Below are 27,321 nucleotides of genomic sequence, written 5' to 3'. Positions count from 1 at the left end.
CGTTGACTCTAGAAGTATATTACTGACTGAAAAGGGACTGAAAAATAAGAATTTAAATATGTTACTTGGATAAAACAATACTGCACGCCCCCTGTGTTCTTCGTTTTAAATCTTGAAAGTATTTTCATAGCCATTAAAAACTAACAATCACAAATTTTCAGAACTATCTGTATGAGGTTAGCAATCTAATTGGGGCTAAGAGAAATTATTCCATACTTCCTGTCCGATTTAAAAACATGTATTAAAATCGACTTTTACTGACGTAATTATTTTCTACTTTTTAGTCCTGTATGTGTGAAATTTTTCTGTCGATTTCAAACATTTTGATGAGATTACAACACACGAATTTGGTAAATTTCATATTTATTTCAGTTTCTCTTTGCCTGATTCAACCAATATATTGCTTCCTCCTGGGTATATCTCGTGCAAAGATCTTGAAAATAAAGGTTAGAGATATTAGAGTTCAAACGTAAGCGTATCAGCAATCGTTCTTCCCGCGAACAGCTCGCGACTGGAACAGGAAAAGGGGGAAATGTCAACGGGACACAAAGTAGACCCCCCTCTCCCCCCCTCTCACAGCAGACACGAAAGTGATTAATATTGCATTGTCATCCAGTACTGACCTATGTTTCAAATTTGAAGCCTCTAGGTCATGGGGACACTAGTTTAAATCAATTGCAAAATTCGTACCGAACAGGCAAGAAAGCGATCTAATAAAATCGTCGTAAAAAGCACTGCAATAAGATAGTCAGTCGATACGTGGCAGTGTACGGTGCAATATCATTAAAAATTAAATCTAAAGGCCACGTGTTTTAATTTTTGCTGATGTACAGAAAGCACGAATAAACTGTAGATCTAACAGATATGGTACATCAGTAAATCTAAACTCAGGCACTGGCGAAAAAGGAAGCAGAAATTAAATTTTAAACACTCTTTCCATTCTCAAATCACATTTCTACTAGCAATGCTCGAAATTACTGCGCACCCCCCCCCCCCAAATGGGTAGAAGATTCTTTGTCGAAGAAATTATTGGAACAGTGAGGCCCAACAACTACATTTCACACTGTAGCGGCATAGTCGTACAAAGCCGCACTGCTAGATACAGTCTGACAGATTCGCTTACCGGATTGGCTGTTGTTCAATGCTCATAACTCCGCAACGGTCCATTTACGACCCCTGGCTATTTGAGAAATTTTGCTCTATTCGATTTTTGATCATTTGCTCAATAATCTAAAATATCTAACAGATAGCAAAGCAAGTTTTAAATCTAGATTAAAATCATTTGTCCAAAAGCTTGTTTTTAAGTATATTTGCATGAATAGGACTAATGCGTTAATTATTTTTATAACTAATCATATATACATATCCTGTGAACTGACTCGTTCCACATCATTTCTATGAAGGTACCGTTCAGACCTATGGAACATGTAGATAACCATCTATCTACCATGCTAGAAGATTATCAAGTTGTTTTTCTCAACCCTGTATTGGTGCGGGTATGGTGCTGAGTTGGGAGGAATTCCTGAACACAATTACAAAAATCACACTGAATGCAGATCATCCCTACTGCCGTTCCAACTAAATCCCCATCTCTCACGCTGAGTCACAGTCTTGATGGAACGAAATGAGAAAACAAACACCTCCCTCATCACTACTCTCCTTTATCATTACCGTTGTAACTTCTGTTGCTCGAGAGCGCTGCCTGCAGCTCTCGTGTCAAAGGGTCAGTGACAATGTAACCACAGTCTCTGTTGAGCATACAGATGCAACTAAAAGTTTCTACCATGCTTTTTACTCTGGTATCCAAAAAGACGAAGCGTGGGCTACGGATTTAGTATCTTCAAAACTTATCAAATGGTAAGGCTACTTTCCTCCATTGCTGAAATAGATGTGCTGTGTATGTTCAACTCAGTGCTTGGATTGTCGGATGTGTTAAAGATTTTGTCCTATGTAATTTTCTCTGCATTCAAATGTCACGCTGTTATAAAATTAAATGAAAAACATAAGGTCAAAGGGGAGTGGTGTCGCTGGTGGCAGTCTGTTTCCCTTCCATCCGTTATTTCAGCTTGGAAACGAAGGGGAAGGAGGAAATGTGCTGCTTCGTTGCCGATTTCCCGTCTTTGTGCATGCAGAATCTGCCGCTTATCTGGCGTCACTCCACCTTCAGCTAGGCAAACTGTGGCTATGTAAGAAATACTCAACGGTCTTGGCTGTCGGCTGTTTCCCAACGACGGTGATGCGTAAATCTTCGACAGCTCGAAGTTCTACTCAATTCTGAAATGGCTTGAACACCGAAAAAATTTTCTGCCAGCATATTCTCACGGAAAATCTCTACATCATGTCGTTAAGTGTGCAGCAGTCTGCAAAATTAATTTTCAACAGGCTTCAATAGAAGTTAAGGGCTGATAGCTACAAAATGTTCAAACACAGGTTGAAGCCATTTTTTCTAGCAGATTCCGTCTGTTAATCGCAAGAATGCTTTAGGTCCATATGATTTTGTCACATACATACGAGGGCTATTTGGAAAGTAAGCAACGATCGATCGCTGAATGGAAAATACAGTGAAAATCTGAAGCTTTGCACAGATGCGTTGGGCACTGTCTAGTACGCCCATTGATAGCATAAAGTCGCTCTTTTCAGTTCTGAGCTCACAGTGAGAACGTAAAAATGGCTAGAAATTAGCGTCTCCCGCCAAGTATGAGGGCCTGGTGGTTCGTTCTATACGACAATTCTCGGCCGCACTCTGCAGTGACAATGAAGACGATCCTGCAGCGTTTACGATGGGAAGTGTTTGATCACTCACAATACAGCCTGCATTTGGCTACCCCTGAGGTTCATCTCTGCTCAGATGAACCGCTGACTATGAAGACAATATTTTGACAGACAACGAGCTGCAGCCCAGAGCAGAAAATTGTCGAAAAGCACTGGCGTCTGTCTTCTGTAACGATGGAATTGAAATGTTGGTACAACGCTACGACAGATGTCTAAGTCTGAGCGGTGACTGTGTAGAGAAGTAGCTGGAAGGTGTAACTAACCGTTGCAAATAAAACAGTTTTGATTTTCACTGTGGTTTCCATTTCCTGACCTATCGTTCCTTACTTACCGAATAGCCCTCGTACAAGTTACAGACTTCAATTTACGAACAGAAAATACTGTCAATGAATAAGTACTTCACGTCTGATTAACTATGTTGAGGCAATTGCAACGCTCAAAACGTAATTGGAAAGCAGGAAAGCCCGATCATTTAAAGAATCTTCAGGCTTTTTTTTCCAAACCCATCCATTCCGATTTGGGTTTCCAAGATTTTCCTAAACAATTCCAGAGACAAATGCTGAAGTGGTTCGTTGCGTACCGCTAACTTTCGCAAACAAAATAATTTGAAGATCATTAATTGTAGGGACGCAGATAGGTCCGTTGACGCAATGAAATCAGCACTTCAACTCCGCAAACTAGGGGTAGGTAATAATCAAAATAGAAATATTCCTCCGTTTTCACTGTGATTTTAGAAGAACAAAAAGGGAAACGTTACATTTATGTTTAAATGACCTCATTGTTTGATAAGAACGTTAGCAGTGTTGCGTTTAACTTATCTTTTATATACACTCCTGGAAATGGAAAAAAGAACACATTGACACCGGTGTGTCAGACCCACCATACTTGCTCCGGACACTGCGAGAGGGCTGTACAAGCAATGATCACACGCACGGCACAGCGGACACACCAGGAACCGCGGTGTTGGCCGTCGAATGGCGCTAGCTGCGCAGCATTTGTGCACCGCCGCCGTCAGTGTCAGCCAGTTTGCCGTGGCATACGGAGCTCCATCGCAGTCTTTAACACTGGTAGCATGCCGCGACAGCGTGGACGTGAACCGTATGTGCAGTTGACGGACTTTGAGCGAGGGCGTATAGTGGGCATGCGGGAGGCCGGGTGGACGTACCGCCGAATTGCTCAACACGTGGGGCGTGAGGTCTCCACAGTACATCGATGTTGTCGCCAGTGGTCGGCGGAAGGTGCACGGCCCGTCGACCTGGGACCGGACCGCAGCGACGCACGGATGCACGCCAAGACCGTAGGATCCTACGCAGTGCCGTAGGGGACCGCACCGCCACTTCCCAGCGAATTAGGGACACTGTTGCTCCTGGGGTATCGGCGAGGACCATTCGCAACCGTCTCCATGAAGCTGGGCTACGGTCCCGCACACCGTTAGGCCGTCTTCCGCTCACGCCCCAACATCGTGCAGCCCGCCTCCAGTGGTGTCGCGACAGGCGTGAATGGAGGGACGAATGGAGACGTGTCGTCTTCAGCGATGAGAGTCGCTTCTGCCTTGGTGCCAATGAAGGTCGTATGCGTGTTTGGCGCCGTGCAGGTGAGCGCTACAATCAGGACTGCATACGACCGAGGCACACAGGACCAACACCCGGCATCATGGTGTGGGGAGCGATCTCCTACACTGGCCGTACACCACTGGTGATCGTCGAGGGGACACTGAATAGTGCACGGTACATCCAAACCGTCATAGAACCCATCCTTCTACCATTCCTAGACCGGCAAGGGAACTTGCTGTTCCAACAGGACAATGCACGTCCGCATGTATCCCGTGCCACCCAACGTGCTCTAGAAGGTGTAAGTCAACTACCCTGGCCAGCAAGATCTCCGGATCTGTCCCCCATTGAGCATGTTTGGGACTGGATGAAGCGTCGTCTCACGCGGTCTGCACGTCCAGCACGAACGCTGGTCCAACTGAGGCGCCAGGTGGAAATGGCATGGCAAGCCGTTCCACAGGACTACATCCAGCATCTCTACGATCGTCTCCATGGGAGAATAGCAGCCTGCATTGCTGCGAAAGGTGGATATACACTGTACTAGTGCCGACATTGTGCATGCTCTGTTGCCTGTGTCTACGTGCCTGTGGTTCTGTCAGTGTGATCATGTGATGTATCTGACCCCAGGAATGTGTCAATAAAGTTTCCCCTTCCTGGGACAATGAATTCACGGTGTTCTTATTTCAATTTCCAGGAGTGTATATTTGACGCTACAAGGGAGTGTTATAGGTCATTATTTTTCACTTTATATGGCCTGGTGGATAACGTCAGAAGTTCCATAAGGCTTTCCACGGATGATGTTGTGTAGCGAGAAGTCGCAATACTAGAAAATTGTAGCGAAATGTTGGAGAAACTGGAAAGGGTACACTTGCTACAGGGACTGGCAATTGAGGTTCAAATACATGTAAAGTATATGGCATAAATAGGCAGAAAAAGCCACTGTGGTATGATAACGCGACAGCAGATCAGTCACTGGAAGCAGTCACGTCCATAAAACATCTTGGAGTACGGGCACGGAGCGATTTAAAATGGATCAACCACACAAACCTAATCGCAGACAAGGCAGCTGTCGGACTGAAATTCATTGTCTTGGGTATTAATAACCGCTTCAGCTGTATTTTGGTTCTTTATTACTGTACCACTTCCGGTTTCGTAGCGTTAAAGCCACATCTTCAGGTGACATATGATTAAAACATCAGAGTGGAAAATCTCGGAATCGTTTCCCAACATTCGTTGTCCGTAAATATAAAACACCGCTAAAAGACGGTACGTCATGGATTAAAAACTGCCAAATTCCAATATAATGGGTGGGTCCAAAGCAGATCTATCATAGTGATCGCCTCTCCGATCTGTATGGAACGGCGTAAAGGGGACTCGGCCGCGTGCTCTGTCACACTGACGGCAAGACAGCAAACAGCCCCATTAGATGGATCCTCAGGCAGTGTAGACCATCTACAAAAGAGGTAACTTGCAAAAACACTTGTTCGATGTTCGTCAGTCTGTGATCCGTACCGGATAGGGTTCATAGAGGGAATATAGAAGAACCAAATAAGAGCAGCGCGTTTCGTTACAGGTTCATTTAGAAAGCGTAAGTGTCCCGGAGGTACTCAGCCAACTTTGCATCACGATGTGGTCTACTGTTAAAGATCCGAAAGGATACGCTCCTGGAAGTATCAATCAATATATTGCTTCCTCCAAAGTATATCTCGCGAAAACATCATGAAGGTAAAAGTAAAGAGATTCGGACCAACGTGGAAGCTTTCCAGCAATCGTTCTTCTCGAGAACCATTCGTGACTGGAGCAGGAAACGCGGGAATTGACGCTGGTACACAACGTACCCTCCACCACACACCCTAAGGTGGCTGGTGGACTAGATGCTGATTTAGACTTAGGTGTAGGCATACGTGTGGCACAGAGGAGTACTCATCCTCTAAATTCGACATTTAGTCGCACAGACCGACTGCTCTTCAGCCCTGATCAAGCGAAAATCGAGCGAGAACTCAAATAAGGAACAGCAACGATATATAAGGGGTATTTGAATCGATTTCTAATCTCTCGTGGTACAAGAGAGCAGCTGTATTATTACCTCTGAATTTACTGCCTCTAATCATAGTCAGTAGTACCTCCAGTCACTATAACCCAAAGGAACCAAATTCTGAACTTAATAACAGGCTCTGCTGCTCCTTACTTTTCAGTAATATTTCTTTGTTTATGATCACGTTGTCGTGCACAGTAAACATAAATGTCCATCCATTCGACGGTACACTTGTCATTCTGTTACGACTCTGTCACCAGTGTATCCTGAGACGACTTATTATATACACTAGACATAGTAGTGAAGGAGATCTGTGTGCAGTAGTAGCACAATGAATGATGCAGTCTGATTCATTAAACCCCTTAAAGTTTTGTGACCGCTTCAGTGTTGAGAACTTGTTAGCCAAGAGTAGTATTTCTTTATGTAACTGAAGTCAGTTTCTGCGGAATAAATATCCTTAGCAACAGAAATATCACTTGTTCACCTTCCCGGAGCGAAACTAGAGCATGTTAGATATAAAAAAATGGTTCAAATGGCTCTGAGCACTATGGGACTTAACATCTGAGGTCATCAGTCCCCTAGAACTTAGAACTATTTAAACCTAACCAACCTAAGGATATCACACACATCCATGCCCGAGGCAGAATTCGAACCTGCGACCTTAGCGGTCGCGCGGTTCCAGACTGAAGCACCTAGATATGAAACAATTAGGGTTCAGCTGTGTGAGAGTGCTGGAACAGCGCTATTTCGCTGCCATTTCCAATACCGTGGAAATGTCCCATGGCAGAGCTAGGACCCGGCGTTAGCTCCTTGTTCTGTGTATATTCTCAGTGTATACCTGTTACAAGCTCACCAAAAAGAATATTAGTCATCTTCTTAAAAGAGCACACTGATGGCTTTGGAACACAGTAGATGATTGTGAACTGATATCAGGTACTCATCACACGCTCTAAGGCTAACGTAAGTAACTGAGTAAGTTATGTAGCATTGTGTATGAGCCAGTCGGTTGTGTGGAATAAGAGTAGCAAAGTGAGGGACGATGTTGTTAGATTCGATAGCACAGCATTGCGGACTGTCCATTGGGTCTACATCGAATGCTGTAGTATAGCGTAAGAGCAAATGTCGTAAAAAGATCGCTATCAATGACAGTCGCATTAAGACCTTATAGACATTTCTGATTTTATTGAATGCAGGTCCATCTCAACCAGTTTCCAAGAGAACATTGCGAAATGAACTGCGTGCAGAGAACATTCGGGTTGGGGTACCTCGCAATTGCGCTACTACTCCCAGCACCACGTAACGCCCCACGTCTTCAGTGGACCAAATAGCATAGAAACTGGACAGTAACTGACTAGAGGCATCTAGTGTGGTCCGAGGAATCATGATTTTGCCTCTTTTTAAATGGTGCAAGGCGCTGAATGCACAGCCACTGACCGGTTTAATCCGCAACGTGTGGAGGGGGATTTCAGGCAAGAAGTTATTAAATCACTTGCTGAGTGTGTTTTTAGTATTATCACTCGGCCACACTTATTAGGATTACATTTAGAACATTGATGTTTCATTCAAGATTCTTCTACATCTTCACAATGGGTTTCTGAGAAGACAACTGTCTACCAGGATAACAAGTTGTGTTCACAGGGCTGCATGCATACATTGCTGGTTAGCTGAACACGCTGGGCAGCCTACTGCACTTCGACTGGCCTGCTGGATAACCACATCTTAATACTGCAGGAACACCTTTGAGACTGACTGTAACAGTGGCTGAAGCGTAATAATCAACGTCCCTGCGGACTGGTAGCTGGCGTGTTTACAGCGTAAGGAACAGGCTTCAACTTCGTGACATTGGCTGTACTCGAGGTATGGTGCACCTGTTAACGTGTCACAGTCTATATCCCAAACATCTACATCGAGTTGGATGTAGCAACGTACCAATCTGAGAATGTGAAGAGGAAGGTTCATGTCGTTCTCAGGTGCCCCCTTTTTCAGGCAGAGAGAGACTGTAGACAATTAGACTGCGATCTGTACACAACTGTAAGTGACCAAAATCTGTGGACTAAAGTCAGTATGATAACACACCGGACATCTGAAACACAACAGGTTAACTTCCAGTCCATAAGTTCAAGCAAACATTCTGGGTATCAAAACAATGTCAAAAAAATGTGTGAATTCCTAAGGCCCTAACTGCTGAGATCATCGGTCCTTAGACTTACACACCACTTAAACTAACTTAAACTAACTTATACTAAGAAAAACATACACACTCACGCCCGAGGGAGGACTCGAACCTCCGGTGGGAGGGGCCGCGCAATCCGTGACATGGTGCATCAGACCGCGCAGCTACTCAGCGTGGCAAAATATCGACAGGTCACAAGAAACATTTCCCCAATGACAGATAATCTTATCAATTGATTGGTACTACTTATCACATCGGCACTTATCGAAGCACATACTCTGCCAGTTCTCTCTCCCATATCTTCAGGTGTTGTTGGAACGTCTTTATAAACAATGTCTTTTACGAATCCCCACAAGAAAAAATCCAGAGGCGTCAAGTCTGGCGAACGAGCCGGCCACGACAAATCTCCTCCGCGACCTATCCAACGATTTAGGAATTGTGTCTGCAACTCATTTACAGCTATCAGCGAAAAATGAGCCGGACACCGATTGTGTTTATACCATATTCTGTTTCTTGTTCATAAAGGTATTTCTTCCAATAACATAAAAAATGTTTCTTGCAGGAATGTGGTGTACTTCCTACCATTAAGATTTCCTTCGATGAAATAGAGGCCTATAATTCTGTCCTCCAGAATCCCCCACCATATATTCACCGACCACGGTTTTTGGTGTGCAACTTGCCACAGCCAACATGGATTTTTAGTTTTCCAATAATTACCCAATAATGCATGTTATGCAAATCAATATTTCCATGGTTCATGAATGCAGCCGCATCAGAAAATAAAATCAAATTAATAACCGTCATCCCTCTGAATCTGAAGTTGAGCCCATCGGCAGAATTCAACGCGACGCATACAATCCGTACTAGTTAATTCTTGGTGGAGACTGATTTGGTAAGAATGACATTTATGGCGATGCAGAACACAACAGTACTCTGGCTCATACCAGATTCCCTTGCGATTTGACGCGAACTAACACAAAGATCTCTAACTACAGTGGCAAGAGTGCCAATTTCCGTTTCCTCGTTAGTAACTTTCCTTTTCCGGGTATGTTTCTGACGCGTTAAAGGTCCAGTTGTTCTCAATTTATCACACATATATCTAAATGTACGACAGGTAGGGTGAGTACGTTCAGGATATCTTTCAGCGTACAAGTCTCTAGCTCTCGCTGTCTTTCGTTGGCATTCTCCGCAAATGAGAAGCATATGGACTAATTTTTCGAAGGAATACATCATTCTCATTTGCTTGATTTGACGATACTAGTATTATCGTTTCTATTAGTGTTGTATTGCTCAACCGTCGAATGATGTTTACATGTCAATGGCACGTTAGATGGATATGCCGTATTCGGCGAATATTTACTATTTGCACGGTGTACGAGAGAGAATGTGCTTAGATAAGTGCCGCAGTGATAAGGAATATCACTCAGTCCATGATAAGATTTCAGTACTGCATTGATACCAATGGTCATCACTTTGAACACCCTCTGTATGTGATCATGCCTCCTTTTTGTCCTTCGTTGACTATTACACATCACTGGATTCGCCTTGATAGCCGCTATCAGAAAATAAGTATCAAACTATAGCATCCCATTTTTTAAAAAAGTTGACTTTCATATCTCTGACGCGACCCTACCTAGCAACAAAAAACCAATGTCATATTATGGTCCCCGTTGTCCCATGCAACATTTGTCACACACTTTTCAGCTACTACCATACTTTCAGAGTTGTTCCAGGTGGCAATAGTTGGTGGCTCACCATATATATCCAGTTCTTTCAAGGCACAGAGCGAGGTGGCGCTGTGGTTAGCACACTGGACTCGCATTCGGGAGGACGACGGTTCAGTCCCGGGTCCGGCTATCCTGACTTAGGTTTTCTGTGATTTTTCTAAACCCTCCAGGCAAATACCGGGATGGTTCCTTCTCAAGGGCATGGCCGATTTCCTTCCCCGTCCTTCCCTAATCCGATGAGACCGATGACCTCGCTGTTTGGTCTCTTCCCCCAAACAACCCAATCTTTCAAGGCAGCCCTGTAACATACCTAGTAATGTACGATGGATCACTTGGAACTTAATTCGCTTTATTTATGTTTATTTTTATACTATTATTTTTCAAATATTCTGTTTTATTTCTACATTAAAATTAACAATGTCTTTCGTTAAAATGATTTACTAATATATACACAATATAAAATATCGTATTTCATCATGATTAACGAGTATGTACGACGCGTTTAGAAGTTCCAGATAACAGGACTAAAATTCGTAGCAATAAATTAGTCTAAAATTGAAACTGAAAAGTTTGGCTGGAAGGAGACACCTGAAGAAACTCGCAGACTCTTTTCTTCGCCGATTTGAGGCCATTTGTGAAACCTAGACGCGCTCGACAGTACCAGCGTGATGAGTCCTGGGGCGAATAATTTTTGGCCGGTTTTCTTATATTGTTCCACTAACTTAATCAAGAGCTCTCAAATGCAACTGAGAGCATACATAATTTGGAAGTTTCTTTTACCACATGTGGGACTTGTGATTTTGCTATGCGCCGTACCTATAATGTGGTCAGTAAAGATTACGTTTAGCCAGTGAATCTGGATCAATGACTACAGTACTGGACTTGTGAAAGTGTTTTAATAAGTGGCATCAGCCTTCATTTGGGCTATGACGGAAGATTAGTCTCTGCCCCTGTACTGCTAACTCGAGCCGTGTTCCTCTCGGATGGCACTCACAAAATATACTGCTCCATTTGTTAAACAGGATAATTCAAACAAATTTAAAGGCTGTCAGTTCAACTAAATACCTAGGAATTAAAACTGGAACGATAACATAGATGACGTTGTGGGGAAGACAAACCAAAGACTGTATTTAATTGGTAGAACACTTAGAAGATGCTACAGGTCTACAAAAGGGACTACATACATTAAGCTTGTTCGTCCACTGCTGGAGTATTGCTGTGCTATATTTAGGAGACAGCATTGACGGAGAATATCAGAAAGGTCCAAAGAAGGGCAGTTCGTTTGATTTTCGCGAAATAGGGGAGAGAGTCACGAACATGCGAATATGATAAGCGACCTGCTGTGGCAGCCATTAAAACGGTGTTTCTCATTACGTGAGATCTTTTCCATAAAATTCAATCATCAACTTCCTCCCCTGAATGTGAAAATATTTTACAGTTGCCAACCAACATAGGGAGGAACGATCATCGCAATGAAATAGGAGAAATCAGAGCTCGTACAGAAAGATTGAAGTGTTCATTTTTCCCACTCGCCTATACAGAGTTGAACGGTAGAGAAATAATATGAAATGGTTCAAAGAACCCATGGCCACTCATTTCAGTGTGAATAGCAGCCTAATCATGTAATTGTAGGCGTACATGTATACAGGGTGAGTCACCTAACGTTACCGCTGGATATATTTCGTAAACCACATCAAATACTGACGAACGTGAGGAGCGGGGCTAGTGTAATTGTTTAATACAAACCATACAAAAATGCACGGAAGTATGTTTTTTTTAACACAAACCTACGTTTTTTCAAATGGAACCACGTTAGTTTTGTTAGCACATCTGAACATATAAACAAATACGTAATCAGTGCCGTTTGTTGCATTGTAAAATGTTAATTACATCCGGAGGTATTGTAACCTAAAGTTGACGCTTGAAACCTCCGACGTTCAGTTGCGTGTTGTAACAAACACGGGCCACGGTCGGCGGGCAGCATCTGCAGGGACATGTTTACGATGACGACCGTGTTTACGAGTGTGGCTGTAGTGCACTATTGTGGTTTGGTCTAGCTGTCGCAGTGTCCGCATGTAGCGCTTGCTGCTATTGTTATTCGGCATTCGTCTCCGCACGCAGACCAACTGTAGTACATCGTGTTACCAGACGTCTGTGATAGTGTAGTGTTGTAGGAACTGTGACCATGGTGAATTCGAACTCTGAAAAGGCGGAGATGATACTCATCTATGGCGAGTGTCGACGAAATGCAGCTGAAGCCTGCAGGGTGTATGCATAACGGTTCCCGAACAGAGAGCATCCAACGTGCCGCACATTGCAAAACATCTACAGCCAACAGTATGCAACAGGTATGGTCGTAGCACGCAAACGGGTCCGTAACAGGCCCGTCACAGGAGAAGCGGGTGCTGTTGGTGTGTTAGCTGCTGTTGCCATGAACCCACACATGAGTACACGGGACACTGCGAGAGCTGGTGGACTGAGTCAAAGTAGTGTCATGCGCATACTGCATCGTCACCGCTTTCACCCGTTTCATGTGTCGCTACATCAGCAATTACATGGTGATGACTTTAATCAACGAGTGCAATTCTGTCAATGGGCATTAACAGAGAATGCGTTGCAGCTCTACCTGTTTACCGATGAAGCGGGTTTCACAAACCACGGGGCAGTAAATCTGCGGAACATGCATTACTGGTCCGTGGACAATCCTCTCTGGCTCAGACAGGTAGAGCGACAGCAACCGTGGACTGTAAATGTATGGTGCGGAATCATAGGCGACCACCTCATTGGTCCTCACTTCATTGCAGGGGCCCAAACAGCTGCAACATACATCGCGTTTCTACAGAATGATCTGCCAACGTTGCTCGAAAATGTCCCACTGGAAACGCGTCGACGTACGTGGTATCAGCATGATCGTGCACCTGCAAATTCCGCAATTAACACTAGGCTGACCCTTGACAGGATGTTCGACGGGCTTTTCATAGGACGTGGAGTACGCATAAATTGGCCAGCCCGTTCTCCTGATCTTACACCTCTGGACTTCTTTCTGTGGGGTACGTTAAAGGAGAATGTGTACCGTGATGTGCCTACAACCCCAGAGGATATGAAACAACGTATTGTGGCAGCCTGCGGTGACATTACACCAGATGTACTGCGGCGTGTACGACATTCATTACGCCAGAGATTGCAATTGTGTGCAGCAAATGATGGCCACACCATTGAACATCTATTGGCCTGACATGTCGGGACACACTCTATTCCACTCCGTAATTGAAAACGGAAACCACGTGTGTACGTGTACCTCACCCCTCATGGTAATGTACATGTGCGTCAGTGAAAGAGACCAATAAAAAGGTGTTAGCATGTGGGCGTAATGTGCTGTTCCAGTCTCTTCTGTACCTAAGGTCCATCACCGTTCCCTTTGGATCCCTACGTAATTCGGTGCTCTCCGATACACAAGATCGAACAGCGGAGGAGTGGTACTCAAGCGTCAACTTTAGGTTACAATATCTCCGGCTGTAATTAACGTTTTACAATGCAACAAACGGCACTGATTACGTATTTGTTTATATGTTCAGATGTGATAACAAAACTAACGGGGTTCCATTTAATAAAACGTAGGTTTCTGTTAAAAAACATACTTCCGTGCATTTTTGTATGGTTTGTATTAACCAATTACACTAGCCCCTCTCCTCACGTTCGGTCTGTGGAATCGATTAGTCAGTATTTGATGTGGTTTACGAAATATATCCAACGGTAATGTTATGTGACTCACCCTGTATAGTGATTAAAACATTTGTCTACTACCATGAAATTTAAACACAGTAATTTCCATAGAAACTACACATTTTATCGTCACTCTAATCAAGTCTAGTTGTTGTGTACATAGCTCAAGAGATACATGGCAGTGCCACGGGAGGCCGACCTCAACGAGCTCACCACTCGCCAGGCGCCCCCTCAGTTCGCACGAACAGCGTCCAGATGGCGCTTGCCAACCGCAACTGCCTTCTGCTTCCACAACACGTCCACCTGTGTCACATTCATCCACCGGTAGTGTTACTACCTGACACAGTGAGCGCTGTCGACCGTGGACTGCTTTGGCAAATATTACACTTTCATATTTCTTTGTCAAAGTTGATATGTCAAATATTTGTCAAAGAAATTTGATAGTGTAATAAGGAACTTTGTCAAATCTCCCCTGTCGTCAAATAAATATGATCAAATCTAGGACCTCGCCGTAGATTTGATCACAAGTCGTTCTTCTGTTCACTGCAAAGTGAAATGTAACCACTTGGAACGTTGGCGTCGCTACAGCTATTTAACGTCTCTGTAGTGTGTCTGTAAACATGGCTTCAAAGTTGGAGTGTTCCTTCGACTCTGCTTTTTAATAAACTTGGTTCGACTGGGTTGGGGGGGGGGGGGGGCGGGTGAAGCAAGGAGCAAAGCGCATGCTATTAATTGTGTGTTGATGGGCAGGTTGAATATGCTGCAGGCAACATATGTCCACAATGACAGCTACAGCTATCCACCCCTACACCTGGAAACGTCCAGGCAGCTTTTCGGCAAGCCGGAATAGAGGAGATGGCCACACTCTAAAATAAAAAATTCTTTCTTAGCTTTCCATTCTATTTCGTCTATTTTTGAATTCTGGATGCCATAAGTTAAAATGCGCTTCATCTGTTACGTAATGTTTGTTAATTTTGTAGTTATTTGTTGGAATACCAATTCCATTAATTAAATTATTCGAAAATAAAAGTAGTTCTTATTGTCCACATAGTGTACTAAGCATTTATTTACGTTTACGCATTTCCCCTACAGTGCTTCATAAATAGCTTCACACGTTTCTGGAATTGTTTTCGTTGATATGCAATTTGATATTAGAGTGCTGTGTTGTAAACTAGAGTAGCTCTCTCCTATATCAAGAAATCCCTGTATCACAGTTTGCTTGCCTTCTGGAAGTATAGCATTTCTCAGGAGAACATTCGGTTTTGTGATATGAGAAGCCACTTTACTGAGCATATACGAAATTCGTAAATTATATATATAAGACCCGACATCCTCCACTTGCAGCTCTCTTAACAAATTTTGCTGTACGCTTTTATCATCTCGACGTAATACCTATGGCTTCATTCAAATATGTTCCCTTTTTTCCGCCGCTTTTCTTCCAAATACACACAGTGCAAGTGTAGTACTAGCAAATTCAGCGGATAACAACAAGCTGTTATCCGTCATCTTGAAATCTGACGAAAAATAGGACGACATTGTAATATTTCTTTTTAGCGCCGCATTAGGGAACTTCGTCGAAGAAATTTGACGAATTTTTGCTCATATTCTTTGTCAAAGAAATATGATAGTGTAATACCGGCCTTTGTTTCCACGAAACACAGGCACAGATGAAGATCCTCCTGCCAACAGACAAAAATTGGCGAGCCATCGACAGTCGCTCAGTTTCGTCACAGCTCCGCCGCAGTTCCTGCAATTACGCTACGGACTATAGTTCCAGCAGTTCTATTCAGAAGCTACTACGGTTCCTTGTCTCTACAGACAGTCACGAGGTTCTACAGTGATAGTAGTTCCGGCATAGCAGCCACTACTTACAGAGCAATAGGAACAGTTAACTAAGAGTGTCCGATAACTAATTTCAGTCCAGGTGACTAGTTTATAAACTGCCAGAGACAACAAAGTTTAACTGAACTTAATTCTCAGTTGCATTAGGCATAGAATTTAAAGTCCCACGCATAAAGTTACCGAAAGTTAAGTACATTTATTGTAAATATTCCGTGTTAAAAATCATACTTCCACTGTTAAGTTTTATTGCCACATTTATGTTCTAGAGCTACCCTGTCACACCAGTGTACGTTTATGTATTGATAGTGAGAGTATACTATCACTTTACAGAGAACAATAGTAGAAATTTCCTTTTTATGTTACTGTGGATATTTAGTTACAACAGCTCAACATTAGCTCTATAAATTGACACAGTGCTGCCACGGAAAGTACCGCACAGATACAATGTCAGATGAGTGTATGGAACCTATAATTCTAGCAAAGTCTCTCAGATGACCATAGGTAACAAACGCAACGCTCTAGAGCTGTGGCTAGGAAATGGTAGATAGTCAGCCACCAGCGCACGGAAGTTAAAACAGAAATGAAGCTTGCGCCAATCATATCTTTGATGGTATCAACTGTGTAGCGATGTCAGATAAAGAAATTTCAATCAGTTATTATAAAATAAATGTTATTTAAAACTAGCTGAGTACCTAGCCTTCACAGGTATGCATTTATTCCAGTCTTCTATTAGTTCACATCCTTCTTCCCCCTCTCTCTCTGTCCATCTCTCCCTCCCCATCTCTCTGTTCACATTTCCCCCTCTCTCTGTCCACCTCCTCCTCCCTCGCTCTGTCCATTTCCTACATCCACCCATTACTGTCTGCCCATTTCCTCCTGCGTCTCTATCTTTCCATCTCTTCATTCTCCTCTCGCTGTTCATTTGCTTCTTCTCCTTTCTCTGTCCATCTGTTCCTTCCTCTCTATAGGATCCTCCCCATTGTATCCATCTGCTCCTCCCCCTCTCTCTCTCTCATTTTTCCCCTCTGAGTCTGTCATCTCCTCTCCCTTCTATCTCCTCCTCATTCCCTCCATGTCCATGTCACATACCCTCTCTGTCCATCTGCTCCTAACCCCTCTCTGTGTCCATCTGCTCCTCGTCCCTCTCTGTGTCCATCTCTTCCTCTTTGCTTTCTCTGTCCATCTCCTTCTCTCCCCTCTTTATGTTCATCTCTTCCATCTCCCTTTCTGTCCATTTCCTTTGTGTCCCTTACCTGTGTCCATCTCCTCCTCCCTTCTCTCCCACATTCTCATCCCAACTCCAATAGAAGGCTGGTGGTTGTTGCCCCATAGCATTTCTTTCCAGACAGTAAGCACAAGGGCTATTCGGAAAGTAAGGTCCGATCGGTTGCGAAATGGAAACCACTGTGAAATCCAAAAATGTTTTATCTGAAACAGTTAGCTAAACCTTCCATCTACTTCTCTACATGGTCGCCGCTCAGTCTTAGACGTTTGTCATAGAATTGCACCAACTGTCCAATGCCTTTGCTTTCCGCCAAATCTCTACGCTGGTCTACAGCTCGTTGTCTTTACCAAAATGTTGCCTTCATAGCCAGCGGTTCATTTGTTGTTGTTGTTGTTGTGGTCTTCAGTCCTAAGACTGATTTGATGCAGCTCTCCATGCTACTCTATCCTGTGCAAGCTTCATCTCCCAGTACCTACTGCAACCTACATCCTTCTGAATCTGCTTGGTGTATTCATCTCTCGGTCTCCCTCTACGATTTTTACCCTCCATGCTGCCCTCCAATACGTTCATGTGAACAGAGTGGGAGCCAATTACGGGCTGTATTGTTGGTAATCAAACACTTCCCGTCGAAAACATTCTAGGAGCATCTTCATTGCCCATGGAGAGTGCAGGCGAGAATTGTCATGAGGAAGGAAACGCATGACAGTCATGTTAGGTTGGTTGAATAGTTTCAGGTGAAATGTCTCACCAGACCCTCACACTTGGGGGAGACACTTTTTCCTAGACACCTTCACGTGCTCAATGTGCGCTGAAAACTGAAGAGCCACCTGACGCGATTGACGGACATACTAGAGTCACTGCCCAACACATCTGTGCGAGGTTTCACCGGATTATCACTGTCGTTTCCATTTCGAGACTGAGCGGTCGTTACTTTCCGAATGGCCATCGGAACAATTGTACCAAGTTTGACTGAAATCGATTGAGTGGTTTAGGAGGAGATTATTACCTGTAGCTTTGCCCATGTACACTCTTGTCACACATTTCACACATATTTAACAAATTTTACTGAAATTTGTACACATATTTCGCTTCTGTCTCTTGAGAATTTCATCCTACAATTTTGCTTTCCTGCAGTTCGATGTTTATGACCTCATATCTCCTACATTGTGTCGTACAATGATGTAATTTTGCAAGTACATCAGTAGTATCTTTGAATACTGTCTGCAAAATGTGATGCGAATAGAATTAGCAGTAAAGAAGTAATAAATTAAAACGTCATGCAAGCTGTGGCAGTTTTACTGCATGAACAGCGGAAGTGTAGTAAGTGATAAACTTTTTTCCTTTCATCAGTTTGGAGGAAGGGGGGGGGGAGCGGGAAATAGTAGAAATAGTCTCGTAAAAGTTTGAAATATTGTGTAAAAAGGCTGTGCAAAGTTTGTTGCAAGATGTAAGGGTCCGCCTATTGCCGACGTGTTCTTACCTTTCACGTATCATTATAGTGAAAGGATTGATTGAATGATGTAAGTCGCAAATGGACAACCAGTTTTGTATACATGGTCAAAGAGGCGGAATTTCCTTCTTTTAAATACGTTAGAGTGGTTGCATACTTGTGGGCAACGCTGTCAGCCACGATTCAGGGACTGAGTACTTGGCCATTGTCGGCGTATAATCAATAGCCGGTCGAGGATGCTACGACACCTAAAGAAGATTTATCGACGGCCGTCACGACATAGCAATGTCGAGATTTGCTTAACTGAACTTGGATTGAGGTTAACGATTTTCAGAGTAGTCAGGGATTTGACGGCGTACTTGTATGACTTACGTGAAAACATAACTGTGTTCTTACGAATTTCCTTTGAACGTGCTTTATAGTCTGAACATTACTGATGTGATTCGATGAGCTGCGTGATTTCCAACGTTAGGGTTTTTGATTACGGATCTAATTTACCCATGAAAACTGAACTAGTGATTAGCTTACAAATTATATTTGATTTACTCTGAGAAGGTGAATTATTCCTTGACTTCCGTAAATTTTTCGTCAAGTGTGGTTAAAATAGTATTACACTGGACTTCCTCTGATTAATCAGTGATAGTTAGTGCCTGTTCACAATTATAAAAAAAAATCGTTTGTGTGCAGGTGAACACAGTTTTGTAATTCAGCCCCTGATTTGTGTAGGTTCCTCCTGAGGCGGTAATCGCTACTAGAAGCCCACGGGTTTCGAGAAGGTCGGACTACTTCCGAAGCAAATACAAAATCGACTGATAAAATGTCCCGTCGCAAGACGTCACGCAGCCGCAGCCCTTTAAACTCGCGCCACCAGTGCGGCGTGGATGGTAGAGTACCTCAGTGGCGGCGCTGCGCCACGTCTATTGCGACACAGACGTCGTCGCGAGGACATTCTGGAGAAGAGGAAGCGGTGGTGAAATCTTATTTTGGGGAGTGAGCGAGTAACAAGGAGCAGGCAGATACCAGTAGAGGAAACGGCCGTTGGATTTGACTGCACGCCGTTTCTATCGTGGCGGGACAGAGGCAACAACGAAGAGCCTGCTGGCCGGATACTAGCGATACGGTGAGACTGGGCGAAGTCCGCTTCAGGTTTATCTGGCTGGTCATTTCCGAAGCAGAACTTGAAGATATGAAGACAGAGTTTTCCTGTGATTGTTGTAAGACAGGGCTGTGCTGGTTGGATGTCTGTGAATGTTACAAGTTAGTGCGGGGTGCTGTATATAATATGTGTAATTCAGCCTTGATCAGCACACATTATATTACTAGTACTCGCTGCGTGGCTTGGGTTGTTCTGTTAATTTTTTTCTATTAACTTGATGCAGATTTGATCATTATTTTATGTTGTATTAGTTCTTCTTCTGGAAGGTAAAACTGTCTTAAAATACTCCTGGAAATTGAAATAAGAACACCGTGAATTCATTGTCCCAGGAAGGGGAAACTTTACTGACACATTCCTGGGGTCAGATACATCACATGATCACACTGACAGAACCACAGGCACATAGACACAGGCAACAGAGCATGCACAATGTCGGCACTAGTACAGTGTATATCCACCTTTCGCAGCAATGCAGGCTGCTATTCTCCCATGGAGACGATCATAGAGATGCTGGATGTAGTCCTGTGGAACGGCTTGCCATGCCATTTCCACCTGGCGCCTCAGTTGGACCAGCGTTCGTGCTGGACGTGCAGACCGCGTGAGACGACGCTTCATCCAGTCCCAAACATGCTCAATGGGGGACAGATCCGGAGATCTTGCTGGCCACGGTAGTTGACTTACACCTTCTAGAGCACGTTGGGTGGCACGGGATACATGCGGACGTGCATTGTCCTGTTGGAACAGCAAGTTCCCTTGCCGGTCTAGGAATGGTAGAACGATGAGTTCGATGACGGTTTGGATGTACCGTGCACTATTCAGTGTCCCCTCGACGATCACCAGTGGTGTACGGCCAGTGTAGGAGATCGCTCCCCACACCATGATGCCGGGTGTTGGCCCTTTGTGCCTCGGTCGTATGCAGTCCTGATTGTGGCGCTCACCTGCACGGCGCCAAACACACATACGACCATCATTGGCACCAAGGCAGAAGCGACTCTCATCGCTGAAGACGACACGTCTCCATTCGTCCCTCCATTCACGCCTGTCGCGACACCACTGAAGGCGGGCTGCACGATGTTGGGGCGTGAGCGGAAGACGGCCTAACGGTGTGCGGGACCGTAGCCCAGCTTCATGGAGACGGTTGCGAATGGTCCTCGCCGATACCCCAGGAGCAACAGTGTCCCTAATTTGCTGGGAAGTGGCGGTGCGGTCTCCTACGGCACTGCGTAGGATCCTACGGTCTTGGCGTGCATCCGTGCGTCGCTGCGGTCCGGTCCCAGGTCGACGGGCACGTGCACCTTCCGCCGACCACTGGCGACAACATCGATGTACTGTGGAGACCTCACGCCCCACGTGTTGAGCAATTCGGCGGTACGTCCACCCGGCCTCCCGCATGCCCACTATACGCCCTCGCTCAAAGTCCGTCAACTGCACATACGGTTCACGTCCACGCTGTCGCGGCATGCTACCAGTGTTAAAGACTGCGATGGAGCTCCGTATGCCACGGCAAACTGGCTGACACTGACGGCGGCGGTGCACAAATGCTGCGCAGCTAGCGCCATTCGACGGCCAACACCGCGGTTCCTGGTGTGTCCGCTGTGCCGTGCGTGTGATCATTGCTTGTACAGCCCTCTCGCAGTGTCCGGAGCAAGTATGGTGGGTCTGACACACCGGTGTCAATGTCTTCTTTTTTCCATTTCCAGGAGTGTATTATTAAAATTGAACTAGATATACGAGCAAATAAATGTTGAGACTTGTTTAAATAAAACAAAAATAATTTTATTAACGGGCAAGAACCACTCACAGCTAACCCAGTCCTACCACTTCCTCTAGCGGTATATAAATGAATCTCCACTAAATGATTAAGTGCTGAATACTGGATGAATATCTTCTCTCTGTATGCCCGTCGTAAGCTACGACGCTTCTTCATCCTCACCCCGTTCAAGGGCAGGTGGTTCTTATCCACAAAGTGGTTCTTTCCAGACATTAAGTGAGACGTGTACCAAGTCTGGTTGAAATCGAACTATCATCCCCTCTTGTAATACAATATTCGGCAAAAAAAGAATAGCGACGCACGACGGCGGAATTATCTGAATGGGACGGTCATCGGTACATGTGATGTACATGTATAGACATACAAATAATTTCAGTTTCAGAGAAATTGGATGATTTGTTCAGAGAAAGAGCTTCACAAACTGAGCGAGTCAACAAAGCTTCCTGGTCCTGGTCCTTTTACAAAAAGATTCGGCTTGGTATTGATTCATAGAATTGTTGGATGCCCTCGTGAGGAGTATCGTGCCAAATTCTGTCCAATTGGCGCCTTAGATCATTAAAATCCCGAGATAATTGGAGGGCCCTGCCGAAAATGTTGCAAAAGTTAGGGATAGGTCCGGCGACCTTCCTGGCCAAGGTAGGGTTTGGCAAGCACGAAGACAAGTAGTAGTAACGATCGCCTTACGTGGGTGGGCTAACCTTGCTGAAATGTGAGCCCAGGATGGCTTGTCACAAAGGGTGACACGGGGCGTAGAATATCGACGACTTACCGCCGGGGTGAAGCAATGACAAACAAAGGGGTCCTGCTGTCAAGTGATATGAGGCCCCAGGCTATCATACCTGTTTATTGGGTCGTATGGAGAGCTACAGCCAATCTGATATCCCACAACTGTTTGAGGCGTCTCCAGACATGTCTTCGCTGGTCATCTGCGCTCAGTTCGAAGCAGGACTCATCACTGAAGACATTTCTGCTCCAATCAATGAGATTCCGGGCCAAAGACGTGTAAGTAGGGGAAGCTGAAAAGTGGAAGGAATGTGTAGAAAGACAAGAGGGTAATGAATGTGAAAGCATCTTATAGAAATGGAATGGGAAGTAGAAGCAGAGTTACAGCAAGAAAAACATGATTTTTTAACGTCTGGAGGGCAGCCTTGTACGGAAGTGAAGTATGGATGAAAGCACTCCAGAAAAGAATAAAACAGAAGTTTAGAAATGTACTGTTGCAGATGAATGCTGAACATTAGGTGGTTAGTTCAAATAACCAATGAGGAGGTTCTGTATCGAATTGGGGAAAAAAGGAATTTATGGCACTATTTGACTAACGGAACGAACTAGTTGATAGGAAATTTCCCGAGTGACCAAGGAACCGTCAATCTGGTAATCGAAGGAAGAGGGGGGGGGGGATGGAGGTGGAGGGGGGAGTAAAATAAATTGTAGAGGGATATCAACCACTCCATGGTTTGCCCTTCTCCAAGGAGTGGAAAGGTTATCCCCTGATGGGCCAGGAGCCGCTTCGTCATTCATCAAAAGATATATTAACTTGCGACAGAACACAGCACGGACAACAATTTCACAATGGTTACATAAGCAACTTTCTGTGTTGCATCACTAAGGTTGGCAGAGGCCGGACACAAAACATGAGCGGACCAAATTCGAACGATCTCTACTAACTTGTAAGACCCAGAACTACGGAGCCCTAGTTCATCTTCTGAACAGATCGTCGTTAGATAATATACAAATTAAAGTAAATCAGTGTCATAATGTATGGGACTGCCTGAGAAAAGTAAGTAAATTATTTTTATATCGTATTTTCTTCTTGTAGATCCTTCAGTTGCGCAGAAGAGCGCCGATCATGATTTGAGATCGTGAGGATAGATTTTGATTGTTACTTCTTATCTTATTCTTACTTATACAGCTTACTTTTTGTCCACAGATAACTGATACTGAACATTGCCGAGTCTACAAACAAACACAGATAATATATTTTTTATTATTTGAAGTTTGGCTTCATTCCGTCAGTGTCGGATATGAGCCTTTTTTGTAACAAACTGTTAAACAAGGAAGCTACGAACATCCAAGGTGGAGGGTTATCTGATAAGGTGTCATTCTGATAAACGGGTAAGGATTTAATACAAGATTTAAAATACTATCAAATTTGGCTCACGGCCTTCGAAGTCACAAAAAGATGATGATTTTCAGGCTTCTTACAATAACTCGTCACTTATAACAAATTGTGGGACTCCGCACACTACCCGGTAACAGTTAATTTCGCGAGGAGTTGGTGAGGTTTTAAAAACTATTCTACAAACACCTATTTTTGATAAAATGAAAAGAATTCCTTTGAGCAACTGCAAGGTTCAGACATATTGACGAAATGAGTTATGATATTGAAAGTGTCTTGTGTAATTATCTACAAACGGCCCACTTCGTCATACAACTGGGCGAGTCAGCTTTACCTCGTAACGAAGCATTGTTATTGGTAAATATTCGTTTTGTTATAGAGCCAGAAATCCACGAAGAACTGCTCTTCGCGAGAACAGTGACAACGAAATCTAAAGGCGAATCAGTAATGTTCAGAAAGCTTATTTTGTGGAAAAAGTGTCGTAGATTTAAAAGCGATTTGAATCAAACCGTACTCTGGATGTTTAAACTACACTCCGTCACTCATCGACAACATTCAGTTGCTAAAACTCTGAGTGGGTGGACTGCATCAACCCCTGCAATTTGTCGTTAACCCAGTAAACGAAATTCGAAGTAAGGCGTTGAAGTTATTTGCGCAATTTTGTGAAGCAAATGACGAGAACTTTGATCCATTACTCCTTCACACTGAAGTACGCTGGCTGCCAGAAAGCACGATTTTTCTCACATTTTGAGACGGTTGTAGAGTTTTGGAATGTTAAAGATTCAAGTTTAATCCAACATCTGTTATTTAACAGATTTTTACTAAATTTAATGAGGATAACAAGCAATTAAAAGGTGACGGTATCAATTTTATAAAAACGAAGTACATCATTTCAGCTTTACTAGTCCGAATTAAATGGTTCGGGAGTGGTCAGACTCAGCACACCTTGACACAACATTTGATAATACCGGTAACTTAAACACACACATTGGCGTGAATGCAACACAATCCAGTGAGATAATTTAAGACACCGCGCTTAAACTCCTTTGGTACATTATTGGCAGGTTATAAATATGCAGCAAAATATTCGCAAATTTGGGGTTACTGCTTTAACACAATTTTTAAAAAACTCTGATAATTAAATCCTTCGAAACCAAAATCCTTGACTAAACTCAATCTAATTTAAAAACATTTAACATCACTACGACTTAAGAAAACATTACAACTTAAAAAAAGAACATTATTAAAACTCAAACTTTAGCAAATACTATTCATTTTGAAACTGGTCCACAGAGTGAGTGTAGCTCCCTACTGAACGTAAGCCAGACCTCGGGCACTACCCCTCTTGGGAAATTTATTTACACAGTTAAGTATACTAAAGGACATGCATAGACAAAATTAATATTTGGGCAGAATCCCTATAAACAAAATACTAATAATCTTGAAACTGGTCAGCGGTACGAGTGTAGCTACCGTCTGAATTTAACCCAAACCTCGAGCACTGCCCTTTCACGTGAAATTATTTACACAGTTAAGAATACCAAGAGGACAAGAATAAGCAAAATTAACATTCAGTCAGGGGCAAAAGCCCTGTTAGTAAAAACACTGTCAACTTTGAAATTGGGCAGCGGAGAACGTGTAGCTCCCAGCTTAACTCAGATCATGGACACTGCCCCTTTGTGACATTGTTTAGACATGTAAATATACCAATACAGAAAAATACAGAAAACTGCAGTCTTTTTAAAATCGTACAAGTATCTAATTTCTTAATCTGCTGTATCATAAGCAACTAAGGGGTCGTCGTCCTTTCTTAAAACACAGTCCACCTTAGCTAGGCATCATCACAGACCTTTTTAAGAAAAATAACCACAGCAAGTAGAAAGTACCAAAGATTTTAACCTGCTATCGGTTTCGTTACACAAGTAATTCACAGGCTAGCGGGTAATGAATTTCAGCGAGTGTCACCCAGAGGGAATTCCCCGGCTTCCAAACAAATATAACAAAAGATGTGGAAACAATAGTAGGAAACTCAAGGAAATCATAACGTATTACTGAACGGGCTGTACCAAATCGTCACTGTATACATACGTACATAAGTTGATGGGAACTGTCCTGAAGCTGGGTAAGGGCTTAAAACACCCTTACGGTAAGTTCACGCAGCACCTACAGGCTACAGGGGCCCCACCGGTACGTACGACCCCACACTTACACCTTGACTGTTCCCTCAAGCCCTTGCGTCTTGCCCACGCTTAATGCCAACCAATTTTCAGAGGGTTCTACAAAAGAGGAAAAGATATAGTTAAACACTAAGCAACTTTAATGTTCCATGACAGCACCTCAACACCGCTACCTTAGGCAGATGGTAACTACTTCTTACAATCAGAAATCAGAATGAAGTCCAGTGCACAAGTCCAAGAGTGCAGCTTGTCACTCCAGTCCCGAGCAATGTAGCCAGCTGCCCATCCACACCATCGACCCATTCCGGAACTAGTGCCTGCTCGAAAACAAGGGCCCAGCGATCCACCATGTTACCTTATCTCCAAGCTGCCCGCTGTCGAACGTAGGATCAACGCTCCCGTGTCTTGAGACCGCTCTTGCTTGATCTATGACGCCCTAAGAAGTTTTCGCACGTATTCGCTCACGTACCAACTGGCAGGAGGCCAAAATCTTTGCATCAACGATGGCTGATGGCACGTACCGATATGGCATATCAACCTCTCCTCCTTGAGGTGACAATTGGGGAGGGGGCAACGACCCCACCAGTCAAGGCGCCTCCCCCAATCCGCCCTTTCCACTTAATTTGGCTTGGGTGAACCTAGTTCCTTTTGTGGGTTTACATGTCCTCTGTGAGGAAACTGACCGGGGAGAAGGCTCTCAGCACCTCACAGTTCCTCACAAAGTGGGGAAGCATCTTCCCACTAATTCCTTCTGTGGCTCTACTCAGACTCCAGACATTTTTAATACAAACTACACTATGTGATCAAAAGTATGCGAACACCCCCAGAAACATAGGTTTATCATGTTAGGTGCACTGTGCTGCCACCTATGCCAGGTACTCCATATCAGCGACCTCAGTAGTAATATGACATCGTGAGAGTGCAGAATGGGGCGCTCCGCGGAACTCACGGACTTCGAACGTGGTCAGGTGATTGGGTATCACTTGTGTCATACGCCTGTATGCAAGATTTCCACACTACTAAATGTCCCTAGGTCCACTGTTTCCGATGTGATAGTGAAGTGGAAACGAGAAGGGACACGTACAGCACAAAAATACACAGGCCGATCTCGTCTGTTGACTGACAGATACATTTGAAGAGGGTCGTAAGGTGTAATAGGCAGACAGCTATCCAGACCATCACACAGGAATTCCAGATTGCATCAGGATCCACTGCAAGTACTATGACAGTTTGGAGGTAGGTGTGAAAACTTGGATTTCATGGTCAAGCAGCTGCTCATAAGCCACAAATCACGCCGGTAAATGCCAAGCGACGCCTCCCTTGGTGTAAGGAGCGTAAATATCGGACGATTAAACAGTGGAAAAACTGTGTGGAGTGACGAATCAGAGTACAAAATATGACGATCCGATGGCAGGGTGTGGGTATGGCGGATGCCCAGTGAACGTCATCTGCCAGCGTGTGTAGTCCAAGAGTAAAATTCGGAGGCGGTGGTGTTATGGTGTGGCCGTGTTTTTCATGGAGGGGGCTTGCACTCTTGTTGTTTTGCGTGGAATTATCACAGCACAGGCCTAAATTTATGTTTTAAGCACCTTCTTGCTTCC

This window comes from Schistocerca cancellata, chromosome 3 (assembly GCF_023864275.1).
Source record: "Schistocerca cancellata isolate TAMUIC-IGC-003103 chromosome 3, iqSchCanc2.1, whole genome shotgun sequence".
Taxonomy (NCBI): Eukaryota; Metazoa; Arthropoda; class Insecta; order Orthoptera; family Acrididae; genus Schistocerca; species Schistocerca cancellata.
This window is presented reverse-complemented; position numbering follows the sequence as displayed.